At 48.2% G+C, this 17,390-nt stretch overlaps 1 protein-coding gene across 3 annotated transcripts in view; it reads left to right on the forward strand.

Annotated features, from left to right (window-relative positions):
• Nucleotides 1-4,602: 4,602 nt before the first annotated feature.
• The window catches only part of MPND (MPN domain containing), a 268,959-nt gene continuing 256,171 nt past the window's right edge, over nucleotides 4,603-17,390 (forward strand). For 2 of the 3 annotated variants that reach the window (XM_063914894.1, XM_063914895.1), the window contains exon 1: nucleotides 4,606-4,870. The gene's annotated coding sequence lies outside the window, so the exon portion shown is untranslated. Of the gene's footprint in view, nucleotides 4,871-17,390 lie in introns of all 3 variants that reach the window. The other variant, XM_063914896.1, reaches the window with a different exon arrangement.

Below are 17,390 nucleotides of genomic sequence, written 5' to 3' on the forward strand. Positions count from 1 at the left end.
TGCATCTTTCAGCCAAACCATCATCTTCTCCCTGTATCTCTCAGTCACACCATCATCATACAACAGAGGTTCAACCAGACTTGTGTCAACTCCTGCCCTCTGCATCTTTTAGCCACACCATCTCCTGCATCTCTCAGCAACACCATCATCCCCTCCCTGTGTCTCGCAACCACAAAATCTTCCACCTGCGTCTCTCAGCCACACCATCATCTCCTCCGTGTCTGCCAGCACACCATCATCTCCCACCTATGTATCTCAGCCACACCATCATCTCCTCCGTGTCTGCCAGCACACCATCATCTCCCACCTATGTATCTCAGCCACACCATTATCCCCTCCCTGAGTCTATCAGCTGCTCTGCATCTCTCTGCCACATCATCACCTCCCGTCTGCATCTCTCACCACTTTGTGCCTCTCAGCCACCCACGCTTCACTGGGCCTTTCAGCCTTCCCCCTTCACTCTGTGCTTCTCAGCCTCCCACCCTTCACTCTGCATTTCAGCCATCCTCCTTCACTCTGTGCTTTTCAACCTCCCACCCTTCACTCTGTGTCTTTCAGCCTTCCCCCTTCACTCTGTGCCTCATAGCCTCCCACCGTTTACTCTGTTTCTCAGCCTGCCCCTTCACTCTGTGCCTCTCAGCCTCCCAATCTTCACTGTGTCTCTCACCATCCTCCCCCCTACATTATGTGCATCTCAGCTTAGCACCCTTCACTCTTTGTCTCTCAGCCTGCTCCCCCTTCAATCTGTGCCTCTCAGCCAGCCCCCCATTCACTCTGTGCCTCTTAGCCTGCCAACCTTCACTGTGTCTCTCAGCCTCCTCCCTCCTACTCTATGTTCCTCTCAGCTTAAGACCCTTTAGTCTTTGTCTCTCAACCTGCTCCCACTTCAATCTGTGCCTCTCAGCCAGCCACTTTACTCTGTTCCTCTCAGTCTCCCACCTCTGTGTCTCTCAGCTTGCCCCCTTTCACTCTGTGCTTCTCAGCCTCCCCCTTCATGCTGTGTCTCTCACTCCCTCTGTTTCCTAAACCCTATTTTAATCACTATTACCTAACTCTCTGTTGCTTTTCTTTCTCTTGATTTCTTCCTGTCACTTTCACTTCCTGTTTCCGGTTACCGGTGACAGTGTCCGGACTAAATATCACATCCGACGGGCGCTGTAGACGGTCACGGCAACTTCCTGTATACGATGTATGATGTGGGATGAATGTCACCCCCGGCCAGCGCGTATCCCGCGAAAGTGCAGGAAATGGCACTTAAACAAGGGAGGAGGAGTAACATTTAGGTTCAGTATAAAGGGACTGTATGGACCCACTGGCAGCATGCTTCTGATGAATCCCAAACTGCGGGATTTGGGCAGTTGAGGATTTTTAAAGTAAGAACAGGATAAGCACATGAGGGAAGAGGGCCCTACTCGAGAGAGCTTACATTCTAAAACCATTTGTTCCTTTATTTTTGGGTCATATGAAACTGAGGATTATCCCTAAAAGCTAACTATATGGAATAAGGACATCTGTACTGCGGTCTCGAGATCTCTTGTGATTACTCACAATTGAGATGTACGCCTTCCATTTCCATGTTAATGTGAGTGCGATTCCTATTAGTGTTGTTCTAAAGTGTATATACAAAATTGCACTATTGTTTTCTTTTCCTTCATTTTGGGTATCATTTTGAGAACTATATCGAGGATTTATGTTGGAAATTGAACAAGATCAAAGGAGACGATTGACCGGTCATCAAGATACCCAAAAGAATTGACTCATATCATAAGGGAAACCTTTTAATTACTACTCCTTAGGGAGGTGGATTCACTTTGCACATTGGGGGGTTATTCCGAGTTGATCAGCTACAATCATGAACTCAGACATGCGGGAGGACACCCAGCATGTAAGTGCCGCCCTCCCCCCGCAGAAGTGCAAAGGCATCGCACAGCGGCGATGCCTTTGCATTTCAAGAGTAGCTCCCGGCCAGCACAGCTTTAGCGTGCTGGCCGGGAGCTACTCTTCGCTCCCCAGCCCGCAGTGGCTGCGTGTGACATCACACAGCCGTTGCGGGCCACTCCCTGCATGGTCTGGCCTGACCTGCGTTGGCCGGACCACGCCCACGAAACGGCGGCCAAACGCCGCCGTTTCGCCCCCTCCCGCCCATCGACCGCCTCTGCCTGTCAATCAGGCAGAGGCGATCGTAGCGCATGCACCGGCGCATGCGCAGTTCTGAACCAATCGCTATGCTGCGAACAACTGCAGCATGCGATCGGGTCAGAATGACCCCCATTGTTCACATGTAACCCCACCCAGCACCTATTGAAGTTTACATTGTTCTTTCTTGTCAGTACAGCCCTGCCTCGTACTCTGCGGACGTCATGTGGCCACCTTCTGGCCCACCATGGAGTGCCAATCTCGTCTCTGAGGTCTCAGTAGAGCCTTCCAACTACTGAACTCCCCCCTGCATGTGCGCCTGACAGTGCTGATGGCATTTCAAATGTTGCGCCTGAGCTCACAGTCAGGCAGCCAATCAGAAGCAGCCGCTCCTGATTGGCTGCGGTCCGTGTGCTCCAATTGGCTTGCAGCCAGTGCCACATTTCAAACGCTGCCAGTTCTATCTCCGTGGTTGCTGGATGACTAATACGTGCCCATAATTGTGGTAATACAGTCCTAGCAGGGTGGGGGGGGGGGATACAGGAATCAGCGCTCTCCACTCAGCGATCACGGAAGCAGCAGGCTATGGATTGTCTGAGGATTGGAGGACCCAAATCTTTGTCTTGCTTAGGACCACATAAGGTTTAAATCTGCCTCCGATAGCAGTTATACTAACGAATATGCCATTGGTATTAAGCATTACTTACCTCGCAGGAGAGGTCCTGCAATGTCCCCCTCTTCAACGGCATCCTCAGCTCTCATGCTGACAGTCTATCACTGCCAGTAACGGGATTCTGTGTCATGCGTGATGGTCAGTCTGCAAATATGCATGACTTGTTCACTACTACGCCCCGTTTTCATCATGCTGGGGGTTTGCCCAGCACTCTGGGTGCTGCAGGATAGTCCCCACCCTCTCCAAGAGAGACCCTGCATAGAGGGTCACTATTAGTTTCCTCCCCAGCATCCCATCACCCCCCGCCCGTGGAATACTGCGGCCCGCAGGAGGGACAGCAGGACAGTCCTAGAAAACAGGTCTGTCCAACTGGAATCGGGACAGTTGGGAGGTATGGAATATTGAAAATACATAACCCCTTTAGTGAGTGCTAAAGGGGTTATTTCTTGTTCTTAAATAGAAGCTGGTTGAATAAGAAGCTAACTTCAACCTAGTAAGGTATCAAGGAATTCATGTAGCAGAGAAACGCCCTGTTTAGGGGTCTATTCATGTAGAAAACGAAAACATAATTGCTACTTATCACTATACATCGCATCTCTTCGATGCGATGTATAGCTGTGATAAGTAGCAATTCATGTATACTCACCCTTCCGACGATGCGCTGCGGTGTCTGGGACTCCTGCGGTGAGGTCTTCTCCAGCGGTCCCTCCCTGTGATGCGCGGAGTCCAGCGGCGGGTCCCTTTGCGCATGCGCAGCTTGATGACCTCCCGGCAGGCCGCAGTGGTTGCTGGGAGGTCGGGGGCGGAGCCAGCACGAGGTGTCGAGCAGCGATCAGGGAAGCATTGAGCTTCCCTGACGTCTCCGCACTACAGTTCAGGTTACGCCGTCCTCAGATGGCGAACCTGAACTCCACGGAGAAGCGGAAAGCAGAGCTTTCCGCACCTTCATGAATTGCACTCACCATACAAAGGTATGGTGATGCGATTCAGGCACAGAGCGGGGGTACCGCTGGAGAAGTCAGAGACTTCTCCACGGTAACCCGCTCTGTGAATTGCAGTAGGCAGAGAAAAGCCCTGTTTAACGCAAAACAGGGCTTTTCACTGCTGCATGAATAGACCCCTTAGTGTTAAGCAGGGCTTTTCTCTGCTTACCGCAAGTCGCAGAGCGGGATACCATGGAGATGTTCCTCACTTCTACAGTGTCACCCCTGCGCAATGACCTCCCAGCAGCCACTGCAGCCTCCCAAGACTTCAGGTGCCGGCGCTCGCTTGTGCAGAAGGACCCGCCAGATGAATCCAGCACTGCAGAAGGGAACCGCAGAAGACAGCGCCGCTGCAGCCCAGGATACCTCATTGCATCGCCGGAGAGGTAAGTATACAAAAATTGCTACTTATCACAGATGTGATGTATAGTGATAAGTAACAATTCAGTTTTGGTTTTACATGACTAGTCCTCCAATGGTGACTTTGACAAATGGACCCATAGGTATGTTAACTAAACGCTGATACTTACGCAACCTGCAAAATCTAATTCATAAAGCCAATATTTTGTTTTTAAAGTTTAATATTTTCTAAAAATGAATGAGGAAATGGGTGCAGGTAACAGTAATGTGGGAGAGGATGACATACTGTATGTAACAAGAAGTACAGTATATGACAGCTATCAGGTAACAAACACTGAGCAAAAGAGGTATAATACTAATGCCACCTTTCGCCATATTTGGTAGAGACACTCATCGGCCAATCAGCGGTTGTAGGGGTGTGATGGTGTCCTCCCACCACTACTCACGACTGTTATCTCGTTTCTTTTGTTTTGTGTGTTATCTTATCTCCGCCTTTGAGCTGGGGTCGCCGGTAACGGCAGCACTGAGCTGTAAGTTCCCCGCAGACGCTGACAGCTGCCTGTGCTGACAGAGCAGGGGCAGCGCATTAGTAATTCCTGCTGCTTGTGCCCTACTGTATGTAACGTTACCGGAACGGTGGCTGTCACAGGTCCGGGAACGGGAGCTTTGTCCAGGCAGTCAGCACAGAGGAGGAGGCGGATACCACTTTGTCATACAGGTCTGATAACTCACTCTGGCGTCATTTCTCTGCTAGTGATTTACATGTTAATTTGTTTTTACCACTGTCAGTATGAGTTTGATATTAAGATTGTTATGTATATCATATGATATGATAGCTTATTTGCCCTCAGCCCCTTTATTGTTTTTACACACAGTAGGGCCTGTGGAGCTTTTCTTTTATCCATCAGTAGACCAAATGCAGCATTCGGTCAATTGGTATTTTTCTTGGTTATGCTCACTGGCAGTTTAATCTCCCTTTTGTTCCATTGTAGTGACTGCTAATGGGCCCTACACAGTTGGCGATGTTTACGATTTGGACGATGTTTGTTTTCAACGATTAACGGTCATCGCCCAGATTGGCATGCTATGCTAAATGAGGGAAAACCAACGATGAATGACCGCGGGGACATGCATCGTTCATCATTGGTGCATACACACTGAGCGATATGAACGAGTTATCATTCATTACTTAACGAGATCGTTCATATCGCTAATATACATTGCCAAGTGTGTAGGGCACATAATTATTGTAGTCGCTTTTGCAGCAGTTTTTAGCTGTCATTTTATTTTTCAATTAATTTAATGGAAACGAAGAACTCCCACCACCCACCTTTCGCAAGTATGGATTTAGTACTAAAAACTAACATCTGTTATATGTGATCCTATGTATTACAAACTACGGCCTTGCTGCAATTACCAAAATTTAGTGCAGCGGATATTTTCAGTTTGAATGAAAATATCACCGCTATGTACTAAACTTAAACCGCAGGGACAGCGGTAGAGTGTTACTTCCGTGGCATTTTGGAGGGATGTGGTATACAAGATCCACAATGTGTAGGTCGACCCCATATGATCGACATGCATTAGGTCGATATAGACAAACGGTCTACCTATGAAAGGTCAACATGCCAAGGGTCGACACAACCGTTTTGCATTTTTGGGGGTAGTGTGTATAGTTTTGGGGTTAGCGTATATAGTTTTTCCATCTGGGACCACCATTTATAGAAATGCAACCCCATGCTTCGGGCATGATGCCTTGCTTTTACTAAAAGTTATGATATGATGTGACATGGATAGTCATGGAAGGAAAAAGTCCAAAAACATGGAGAAAAAAAAACCTCCAAAAAAACATGTGTCAACCATATGTGTGTCGACCATTTGAACCTGTCAACCTTGAGTCCATGTCGACCTTTCATAGGTCGACCTTTTGTCCATGTCGGCCTTTTGTCAATGTCAACCTAATGCATTTGACCATATGGGGTCGACCTATTGACTGTACACTTAGACCTATAGTCTGGATCCCATTTTGGAGTAGCTGTTTACACCATCTGAATATGGTGTAAACGAAAGGGCCAAACTCTGAAAAAGCTTTACTTTTTAAAGTTTAGTACATAAGGGTCAGAAGGTAGTCCATACTGATAATAAATTAGTCTGTAATTAACAGCACTATTAGCCTTCTGCAGTTTCTACATTTACAAAAAAAACCTTTATAAATAGGCCTCATAGTTTTCGTGTTTACACTGTATACAGCTATTTAACTTTATTTGAACTTTCATAATTAATATTCTATGTTTATTACATTATATCCTGTTCTGCGAGTAGTTTCCATTTCTGATAGCTAAGGGGTCTGTGTATCAGTGAGTTGGGTTTGTGTGACCGTCGGTCACCATACCGATGCCGGAAACCCGGCTGAGAGATGCCCTGCGGGGGTGAGCGCAATGAAGCCCCTTGTGGGCTCGCTGCGCTCGCCACACAGCGGGATCGGTGGCTCACGCAGGTTCTGTTCCCGCTCTATGGGTGTCGTGAACAGGGAATAGTCCCTGTTGGTCGGCATGGCGACTGGCGGGCTATTGAGTGTTCGGGATCCCTGTGTCGGTATTGTGACCGGCAGAGTCACATAACCACATCCCGTATCAGTAATTGTGGTACACCAGTTAATTCATATAAATGTGTTTATTAGTGTTGTTAGCTGTGTTTAGCTCTAGCTGTGAGCTTTCAAGAACGTGTTGTCTCTGCAAAGAGGTTTTTGGAGTTTGATACATAGGGCATGTCCATGGTAAAGGATTCGTGGTGGAATACGAAGGTGGGCATTCATGCAGGAAATATTTGCCTTCTTACATAGGTAAAAAACTTAAAGTTGCAGATACTCTTGTTTTCACATTTTGAACTAGTGTGGACCACTTGATACATACAGTATGTGCATAAAGCTGTTCACTCACTGTTTCCCCTAGATTGTTTGCTCTCATGGGTAATAATAATAATAATAATAATAATAATAATTATTATTATTATTTATTTCTCTATCGTCCTAGTGGATGCTGGGGTTCCTGAAAGGACCATGGGGAATAGCGGCTCCGCAGGAGACAGGGCACAAAAAGTAAAGCTTTACGATCAGGTGGTGTGTACTGGCTCCTCCCCCTATGACCCTCCTCCAAGCCTCAGTTAGATTTTTGTGCCCGGCCGAGAAGGGTGCAATCTAGGTGGCTCTCCTAAAGAGCTGCTTAGAAAAGTTTAGCTTAGGTTTTTTATTTTACAGTGAGTCCTGCTGGCAACAGGATCACTGCAACGAGGGACTTAGGGGAGAAGAAGTGAACTCACCTGCGTGCAGGATGGATTGGCTTCTTTGGCTACTGGACATTAGCTCCAGAGGGACGATCACAGGTACAGCCTGGATGGTCACCGGAGCCTCGCCGCCGGCCCCCTTGCAGATGCTGAAACGAGAAGAAGGTCCAGAATCGGCGGCAGAAGACTCCTCAGTCTTCTTAAGGTAGCGCACAGCACTGCAGTTGTGCGCCATTTCCTCTCAGCACACTTCACACGGCAGTCACTGAGGGTGCAGGGCGCTGGGAGGGGGGCGCCCTGGGAGGCAATGTAAACCTATTTTTTGGCAAAAAATACCTCACATATAGCCTCCGGGGGCTATATGGAGATATTTAACCCCTGCCAGAATCCGTTAAAGAGCGGGAGACGAGCCCGCCGAAAAAGGGGCGGGGCCTATCTCCTCAGCACACAGCGCCATTTTCCTCACACAGCTCCGCTGGTCAGGAAGGCTCCCAGGCTCTCCCCTGCACTGCACTACAGAAACAGGGTAAAACAAGAGAGGGGGGGCAAAATTGTGGCAAAAATATATATATTAAAGCAGCTATACAGGGAGCACTTATTATAAGGCTATCCCTGTCATATATAGCGCTTTTGGTGTGTGCTGGCAAACTCTCCCTCTGTCTCCCCAAAGGGCTAGTGGGGTCCTGTCTTCTTTAAGAGCATTCCCTGTGTGTCTGCTGTGTGTCGGTACGTGTGTGTCGACATGTATGAGGACGATATTGGTGTGGAGGCGGAGCAATTGCCAAATATGGGGATGTCACCCCCTAGGGAGTCGACACCAGAATGGATGGCTTTATTTATGGAATTACGGGATAGTGTCAACACGCTAAAGCAGTCGTTTGACGACATGAGACGGCCGGACAATCAATTAGCACCTGTCCAGGCGCCTCAAACACCGTCAGGGGCTGTAAAACGCCCGTTACCTCAGTCGGTCGACACGGACCCAGACACAGGCACTGATTCCAGTGGCGACGGTGACGAATCAACCGTATTTTCCAGTAGGGCCACACGTTATATGATTTTGGCAATGAAGGAGGCGTTACATATTGCTGATACTACAGGTACCACAAAACAGGGTATTATGTGGGGTGTGAAAAAACTACCTATAGTTTTTCCTGAATCAGATGAATTAAATGAGGTGTGTGATGAAGCGTGGGTTGCCCCCGATAAAAAACTGCTAATTTCAAAGAAGTTATTGGCTTTATGGCTTTATACCCTTTCCCGCCAGAGGTTAGGGCGCGCTGGGAAACACCTCCTAGGGTGGACAAGGCGCTCACACGCTTATCAAAACAAGTGGCGTTACCCTCTCCTGAGACGGCCGCACTTAAAGATCCAGCAGATAGGAGGATGGAAAATATCCCAAAAAGTATATACACACATACAGGTGTTATACTACGACCAGCTATAGCGACAGCCTGGATGTGCAGTGCTGGGGTAGCTTGGTCAGAGTCCCTGATTGAAAATATTGATACCCTGGATAGGGACAATGTTTTACTGTCTTTAGAGCAAATAAAGGATGCATTTCTTTATATGCGTGATGCACAGAGGGATATTTGCACACTGGCATCACGGGTAAGTGCTATGTCCATTTCGGCCAGAAGAAGTTTATGGACGCGACAGTGGTCAGGTGATGCGGACTCAAAACGGCATATGGAAGTTTTGCCGTATAAAGGGGAGGAGTTATTTGGTGTTGGTCTATCGGATTTGGTGGCCACGGCTACAGCCGGGAAATCCACCTTTTTACCTCAAGTCACTCCCCAACAGAAAAAGACACCGACTTTTCAACCGCAGCCCTTTCGTTCCTTTAAAAACAAGAGAGCAAAGGGATATTCATATCTGCCACGAGGCAGAGGAAGGGGGAAGAGACTGCAACAGGCAGCTCCTTCCCAGGAACAGAAGCCCTCCCCCGCTTCTACAAAAGCCTCAGCATGACGCTGGGGCTTCTCAAGCGGACTCGGGGGCGGTGGGCGGTCGTCTCAAGAATTTCAGCGCGCAGTGGGCTCACTCGCAGGTAGATCCCTGGATCCTGCAGATAATATCTCAGGGGTACAGGTTGGAACTAGAGACGGATCCACCTCGCCGTTTCCTGAAGTCTGCTTTACCAACGTCCCCCTCCGACAGGGTGACGGTCTTGGAAGCCATTCACAAGCTGTACTCTCAGCAGGTGATTGTCAAGGTACCTCTTTTACAACAAGGAAAGGGGTATTATTCCACTCTATTTGTGGTACCGAAGCCGGATGGCTCGGTAAGACCTATTCTAAATCTGAAATCCTTGAACCTGTACATAAAAAAGTTCAAGTTCAAGATGGAGTCACTCAGAGCAGTGATAGCGAACCTGGAAGAAGGGGACTTTATGGTATCCTTGGACATCAAGGATGCGTATCTCCACGTTCCAATTTACCCCTCACACCAGGGGTACCTCAGGTTCGTCGTACAGAACTGTCACTATCAGTTTCAGACGCTGCCGTTTGGATTGTCCACGGCACCTCGGGTCTTTACCAAGGTAATGGCCGAGATGATGATTCTTCTTCGAAGAAAAGGCGTATTAATTATCCCATACTTGGACGATCTCCTAATAAGGGCAAGGTCCAGAGAACAGCTAGAGTTGGGATTAGCACTGTCTCAAGAAGTGCTAAAGCAGCACGGGTGGATTCTGAATATTCCAAAATCCCAGTTAATTCCGACAACACGTCTGCTGTTCCTAGGGATGATTCTGGACACGGTTCAGAAAAAGGTTTTTCTCCCGGAGGAAAAAGCCAAGGAGTTATCCGAACTTGTCAGGAACCTCCTAAAACCAGGAAAGGTGTCTGTACATCAATGCACAAGAGTCCTGGGGAAAATGGTGGCTTCTTACGAAGCAATTCCATTCGGCAGATTCCACGCAAGAATTTTCCAGAGGGATCTGCTGGACAAATGGTCAGGGTCGCATCTTCAGATGCACCAGCGGATAACCCTGTCTCCAAGGACAAGGGTATCTCTTCTGTGGTGGTTGCAGAGTGCTCATCTATTGGAGGGCCGCAGATTCGGCATACAGGATTGGATCCTGGTGACCACGGACGCCAGCCTGAGAGGCTGGGGAGCAGTCACACAAGGAAGAAACTTCCAGGGCGTGTGGTCGAGCCTGGAAACGTCTCTTCACATAAACATTCTGGAACTAAGAGCAATCTACAATGCTCTAAGCCAGGCAGAACCTCTGCTTCAAGGAAAACCGGTGTTGATCCAGTCGGACAACATCACAGCAGTCGCCCATGTAAACAGACAGGGCGGCACAAGAAGCAGGAGTGCAATGGCAGAAGCTGCAAGGATTCTTCGCTGGGCAGAGAATCATGTGATAGCACTGTCAGCAGTGTTCATCCCGGGAGTGGACAACTGGGAAGCAGATTTCCTCAGCAGACACGACCTTCACCCGGGAGAGTGGGGACTTCATCCAGAAGTTTTCCACATGCTTGTAACCCGTTGGGAAAGACCAATGGTGGACATGATGGCGTCTCGCCTCAACAAAAAACTGGACAGGTATTGCGCCAGGTCAAGAGACCCGCAGGCAATAGCTGTGGACGCGCTGGTAACGCCTTGGGTGTACCAGTCGGTGTATGTGTTTCCTCCTCTGCCTCTCATACCAAAAGTATTGAGAATTATACGGCAAAGAGGCGTAAGAACGATACTAGTGGTTCCGGATTGGCCAAGAAGGACTTGGTACCCGGAACTTCAAGAGATGATCACGGAGGATCCGTGGCCTCTACCTCTGAGAAGGGACTTGCTTCAGCAGGGTCCCTGTCTGTTTCAAGACTTACCGCGGCTGCGTTTGACGGCATGGCGGTTGAACGCCGGATCCTAAAGGAAAAAGGCATGCCGGAAGAAGTCATTCCTACCTTGATTAAAGCAAGGAAGGAAGTAACCGCGCAACATTATCACCGCATTTGGCGAAAATATGTTGCGTGGTGCGAGGATCGGAGTGCTCCGACGGAGGAATTTCAACTGGGTCGATTCCTACATTTCCTGCAATCAGGATTGTCTATGGGTCTCAAATTGGGATCTATTAAGGTTCAAATTTCGGCCCTGTCGATTTTCTTCCAGAAAGAATTGGCTTCAGTTCCTGAAGTCCAGACCTTTGTTAAGGGAGTACTGCATATACAGCCCCCTGTGGTGCCTCCAGTGGCACCGTGGGATCTCAATGTTGTTTTGGACTTTCTCAAATCTCATTGGTTTGAACCACTAAAAAATGTGGATTTGAAATATCTCACATGGAAAGTGACCATGCTACTAGCCCTGGCTTCGGCCAGGAGAGTGTCAGAACTGGCAGCTTTATCTTACAAAAGCCCATATCTGATTTTCCATTCGGACAGGGCAGAACTGCGGACTCGTCCACATTTTCTCCCTAAGGTGGTGTCAGCATTTCATCTGAACCAGCCTATTGTAGTGCCTGCGGCTACAAGCGACTTGGAGGACTCCAAGTTGTTGGACGTTGTCAGAGCTTTAAAAATATACATTTCAAGGACAGCTGGAGTCAGGAAATCTGACTCACTGTTTATACTATATGCTCCCAACAAGTTGGGCGCTCCTGCGTCTAAGCAGACTATTGCTCGTTGGATTTGTAGTACGATTCAGCTTGCACATTCTGTGGCAGGCCTGCCACAGCCAAAATCGGTAAAAGCCCACTTCACAAGGAAGGTGGGTTCTTCTTGGGCGGCTGCCCGAGGGGTCTCGGCATTACAACTCTGCCGAGCGGCTACGTGGTCGGGGGAGAACACGTTTGTAAAATTCTACAAATTTGATACCCTGGCTAAGGAGGACCTGGAGTTCTCTCATTCGGTGCTGCAGAGTCATCCGCACTCTCCCGCCCGTTTGGGAGCTTTGGTATAATCCCCATGGTCCTTTCAGGAACCCCAGCATCCACTAGGACGATAGAGAAAATAAGAATTTACTTACCGATAATTCTATTTCTCGGAGTCCGTAGTGGATGCTGGGCGCCCATCCCAAGTGCGGATTATCTGCAATAATTGTACATAGTTATTGTTACCTAAATCGGGTTATTGTTGTAGGGAGCCATCTTTCAGAGGCTCCTCTGTTATCATACTGTTAACTGGGTTTAGATCACAGGTTGTACGGTGTGATTGGTGTGGCTGGTATGAGTCTTACCCGGGATTCATAAATCCTTCCTTATTGTGTACGCTCGTCCGGGCACAGTATCCTAACTGAGGCTTGGAGGAGGGTCATAGGGGGAGGAGCCAGTACACACCACCTGATCGTAAAGCTTTACTTTTTGTGCCCTGTCTCCTGCGGAGCCGCTATTCCCCATGGTCCTTTCAGGAACCCCAGCATCCACTACGGACTCCGAGAAATAGAATTATCGGTAAGTAAATTCTTATTTTTATTTATATAGCGCTTTTCTACAGGAGGACTCAAAGTTGCATTATAGTCATCAAAAACAAAACCTAGAGAACACAATAATCATAGTTCAGGGTTGGTTGGTGCAGACATTTCAGGTAAAAACTTCCACAGGTTATATATTCCACCTAAAGTTTAAATAGTAGGTGTCTTGGGCAACCGTGTTGGGCGCACTACTTAGGATTACCCTGGGTGGGATAGGTTACACCTAGAAGAGATAACACAAAAGGGAGAGATATGGTAGACTTACCTTTGTTAACGCTCTTTCTTCGAGGTCCATAGGATCCACAGGGATAACATTGGGGATGTCATAAAGCAGTATTTCAAGGGTGGGGACGCTCCTGAGTGGATAATAGTATCCGGTGTCCAAATGAAGCACCTTAGGATGCGCATGTATCAAAGGTATAGAACCTGAGAAAGGTGTGGATAGAAGGCCACGTAGCCGCCTTGCACAATTGTTCAGTGGACACACCATGGCACGCCACCCATGACGGTCCTACAGACTGAGTAGAATGAGCAAAGATAAAGTTTGGAACTGGAAGACAAGTTTGAGAGTATAAATTGCCATTCTAATTCATTGGACAAGAGTCTGTTTGTTAGCTGGCCAACAACATTTGTGAAAACCATAAAGGATGAAAAGGGATTCTGATCTCCTTATGGAACTATGTTTGGTCCACATAGATACGGAGTGCACGAACCACATCCAAAGAACGCTCAGCAGTTGAGAGATCCGAGAAAACGAAGGCCGGAACCACAATGTCCTCATTCAAATGAAAACGGGAGACCTCCTTGAGTAGGTAACTCAGTCTAGTATGAAGTACAGCTCTGTCCTGATGAAAAATCAAGAAAGGAGGGCGCCAAGAGAGAGCACCCAAGTCAGACACCCGTCTGCCAGACGCAATGGCCAGAAGAAATAATGTTTTGGCCGTTAGCCATTTAAGGTCAACGGTTTCCAAGGGTTCGAAAGGAGTCTGTTGAAAATCATCCAGAACTACTGACAAATCCCACGGAGCCACAGGGGAGACGTAGGGAGGCTGTATCCGGATAACGCCCTGGAGGAAGGTGCGGACATCTGGCAGCGGGGCAATCCTGCGTTGAAACCAGACAGACAAAGCAGAAATGTGCACTTTGAGAGAAGCCGGGCAAACTCCACATTCTAGGAAGGCCAGAAGTCTGGAAATCCAGAAACCAGCAGGCTCATAGTGTCTGGAAGTGCACCAATGGAAGTAAGTATGCCATAATTGGTAGTAGATGCTTTCAGAGGTCAGCTTGCGGGCCTTAAGCATGGTTTGCACTACTGGGTGAGAAAAGCCTTTCACCCTTAATATGGAAGTCTCAAAGGCCACGCCATCAAAGACAGATGTGGCAGGTCAGGGTGTATACATGGCCCCTGAGACAAGAAGTCTTGGTGTAGATGAAGTGGAAGGGGAAATCCCCTGGTTCCATAGCAAGTACTATAGATCAAAGGGTCTTCATGCAGAATTTGAGAACCTTGACAAATCTGTTGATGGATTTGTAGTTGAGGATGGGATGGTGTGACCCGTTTGGCTTGGGCACTAGAAACAGGGAGGAATAGTAGCCATCTTCGCATTGAGATGGAGAAACTGGCATGATCACTCCTGATTGCAGGAGTAATTGCACAACCTGGTGCAAAATTAGGGGTCTGAGGAAAAGCCTGTGCGAAAGAACTGTGGAGGGGGGTGTCTCTTGAATGAGAAGGCATACCAGTGAGAGACAACTAATTGCACCCAGGCATCTGAAGTGGTCAGAGTCCAGACATGTGCGAAGTAAAGAAGACAGCCTCCCACACTGGGGTTTCCCAGGGATAGGCCCACCCCATCAGGCTGCGGGCTTGTCAGGTTTTGTAGAAGGCGTGGCCTTGGGCTTAGCCTTAGTTGCAGAAGCTCCTCTGGGGAAAGCCTGACCCTTTGCTGTACCATGAGGGCGAAAGGTGCAAAAATTAGCACTTCGAGCACGTGGTGTTGGTGTGGATGGAAGAAAGGCAGTTTTAGCTAATTCAGCTCCAAACAACACACCACCAGTAAAAGGCAGAAGTTTTCTTGGAATCCAGGTCAGGCTTCCAGGAACAGAGCCAGAGAATGTGCCGTGCCAGTATGGAAGTGGTAGATGCTTTAGCTGCTAACACTCCAGCATCGGATAGGTCTTCCCATATATAAGCAGCTGCCTGCTGCATAAGAGTCAAGTATGGCATGCAGTCCTCAGACATATCTTTGAGCAATTCCTTCTCTAAGGCTTGTAACCATGTTTCAATGGCTTTTGCAGCCCAGGAAGCAGGTACAGTTGATCTATTGACAGCAACTGTGAGGGAGAAAATAGACTTGAGACAATTTTCAATTAGTCTGTCAGTGGGCTCTTTCAGTGAGGAAAGAGTAGTGACAGGTAGAGTGGACATTTTAACAAGGTGTGCAATATGTGAATCTACCAGAGGGGGAGCAACCCACTTAGCCCGATCCTCTGTAGGAAAAGGGTAATGGGAGGCCAAGCGTTTAGACACAGGGAACTTTTTACCTGGAGTTTTCCAGGGGACCTGTCTAATTTCCATAAGATGATCTGAATGAGGGGATTCAAACTGAATTATCTTTTGTAGCTTAAAAACATCTGCTTTCTTAGCAACTGGCGCAGGTTCATCATCAGTGAGTTGAAGTATGTGTTTAATAGCCTCAATTAAAGGAGCCACCTCCACTGTGCTGGGAGAATCCTCTGCAAGAATGCGGGAATCAGTGACAGATTGTGTGACTTCCCCTTCCTCAGCCAACGACTCAGAGTCTGATATAAAGTGGACTGAGAGGAAGGGGTCGGAGTAGTGGACCTAGAGGACAGTTTCGCTCCATGTAACATCCATTGTAATGTCAAAGATGTTTGTGCTAAGCTCTGAACTGTAGTGTTCAATATATCCACCCATGGTGGGTTAGCCACATGGACAATTGTAGATGGTGCTAACATAGGGGGTCCCATAGGGGGAGTTAACCAATCTACTAAGGTACCCAGTAACTGAGTGAAAGAAGCCCACGGGGGTTCTTGAGTACGTGCTGGGGATGTGGGCTGACCAGGAGGTGCATAACAGGATGAACCACATCCTGCGCAGTTGATCCTGCAGAGCACAATCTATATGATTGTAATACTGGGGAGTCGGGCTGTTTGCGACCCTTAGCTTTGGTAGACATAGCAGTAATAATATGGGGTCACCCACACACACAATAGTATACAAACAATGGGGTGGTAGCCTGATACAGTATATGACACTGAAACTGTATAAAGAATACCCTTGAGATCACCTTGTTTGGTCACAGGGCAGAGTAAAAAATCAGGGACATATTTAAAATCTATGTAAAGCTGAAGAGAGAAAATTAGACATCAGAAACTAGCACAAATCACATACAATGCAGGAAATACAGTGATATAACTGTAATGAGCACTTTATCAACTACTCAGCTTAGTTTAGTGGCAGGTAGGATGCAAGTGAATGTAAAAACTTGGTTCCTTGGAGACGTTTTTACAGAGAGACTGAACCCAGCGTTCCCAGAGACCTGGCTTGCTTGCACTGGTATGGCTGCCAGAGTCTCTGAGGGGAGGAGGGTGTTGTGCTGCAGCTGATGGCAGGAAGTCTGCGGTGGACTGGCGCCCAAAGCTGGGGGAGGAGCTACAGGCTGGCACTCCCTCTCCTATGATGGTGTTTTAATCACTGGTACTGGGGGGCCCTTAATAAATTACCTGTGCCTCCATATGCCCTTGAGACCCCTAGTGACTAGTGGAGTCCCATCTCAGCGCCAGTGTCTACAGCAAGCACTGGCATCTGTCTCCCGGGACATGCAGAAGACCGCAATTTAAGTGTGGGTCCCGGAGACCGGGACCCTCTTACCTTCTCACCAATGGCCGGCCATGCAGTCCAGGGGTCACCAGCAGCAGTGATGCTAGGCATTTTGTGTAGGCCCCGCACCAAGTGCCCATCTTGGCAGAGGCCGCGTGGGTGTTTCGGAGCCAGCGGGAAGTGTTGGAGCTTGTGTGTTGGGGGTACATTTACTAAGCAGTGATAAGAGCAGAGAAGTGAGCCAGTGGAGAATTTGCCCATGGCAACCAATCAGCGCTGAAGTAACATCTATAATTTGCATACTATAAAATAATACAGAGCTGCTGATTGGTTGATTGGGAATCTTCTCCACTGGCTCACTTCTGCTTAGTAAATGTTCCTCTTAGAGTCTAATAGACATCCTTAGCACTAACAGGCTCAGTTGAAACATAGTGAAAAAAGAAAGAAAAAAAAGGCTTTGGGGCTGCAAGAGTAGCACCCTGTAAAGAGGTGCTTCCAGCTTCATGCTGGCACCATAAAAAACTGGCCTCCCTAAGCAAGGGGGCGGGGGTTATAGGGAGAGGGACCAGAGCATCCTGGGAGAGCTCAAAAGGCTTAACTGTATGGTGCACAGAGCTGATCCTACCACCTATAACCTAATGTTATCCCTGTGAAGCCCTATGGAACCCAAAGAAGAAATGGGTGGTTGCATTCAGGGGCGGAT

Source organism: Pseudophryne corroboree, chromosome 1, assembly GCF_028390025.1.
Source record: "Pseudophryne corroboree isolate aPseCor3 chromosome 1, aPseCor3.hap2, whole genome shotgun sequence".
NCBI classification, from domain to species: Eukaryota; Metazoa; Chordata; class Amphibia; order Anura; family Myobatrachidae; genus Pseudophryne; species Pseudophryne corroboree.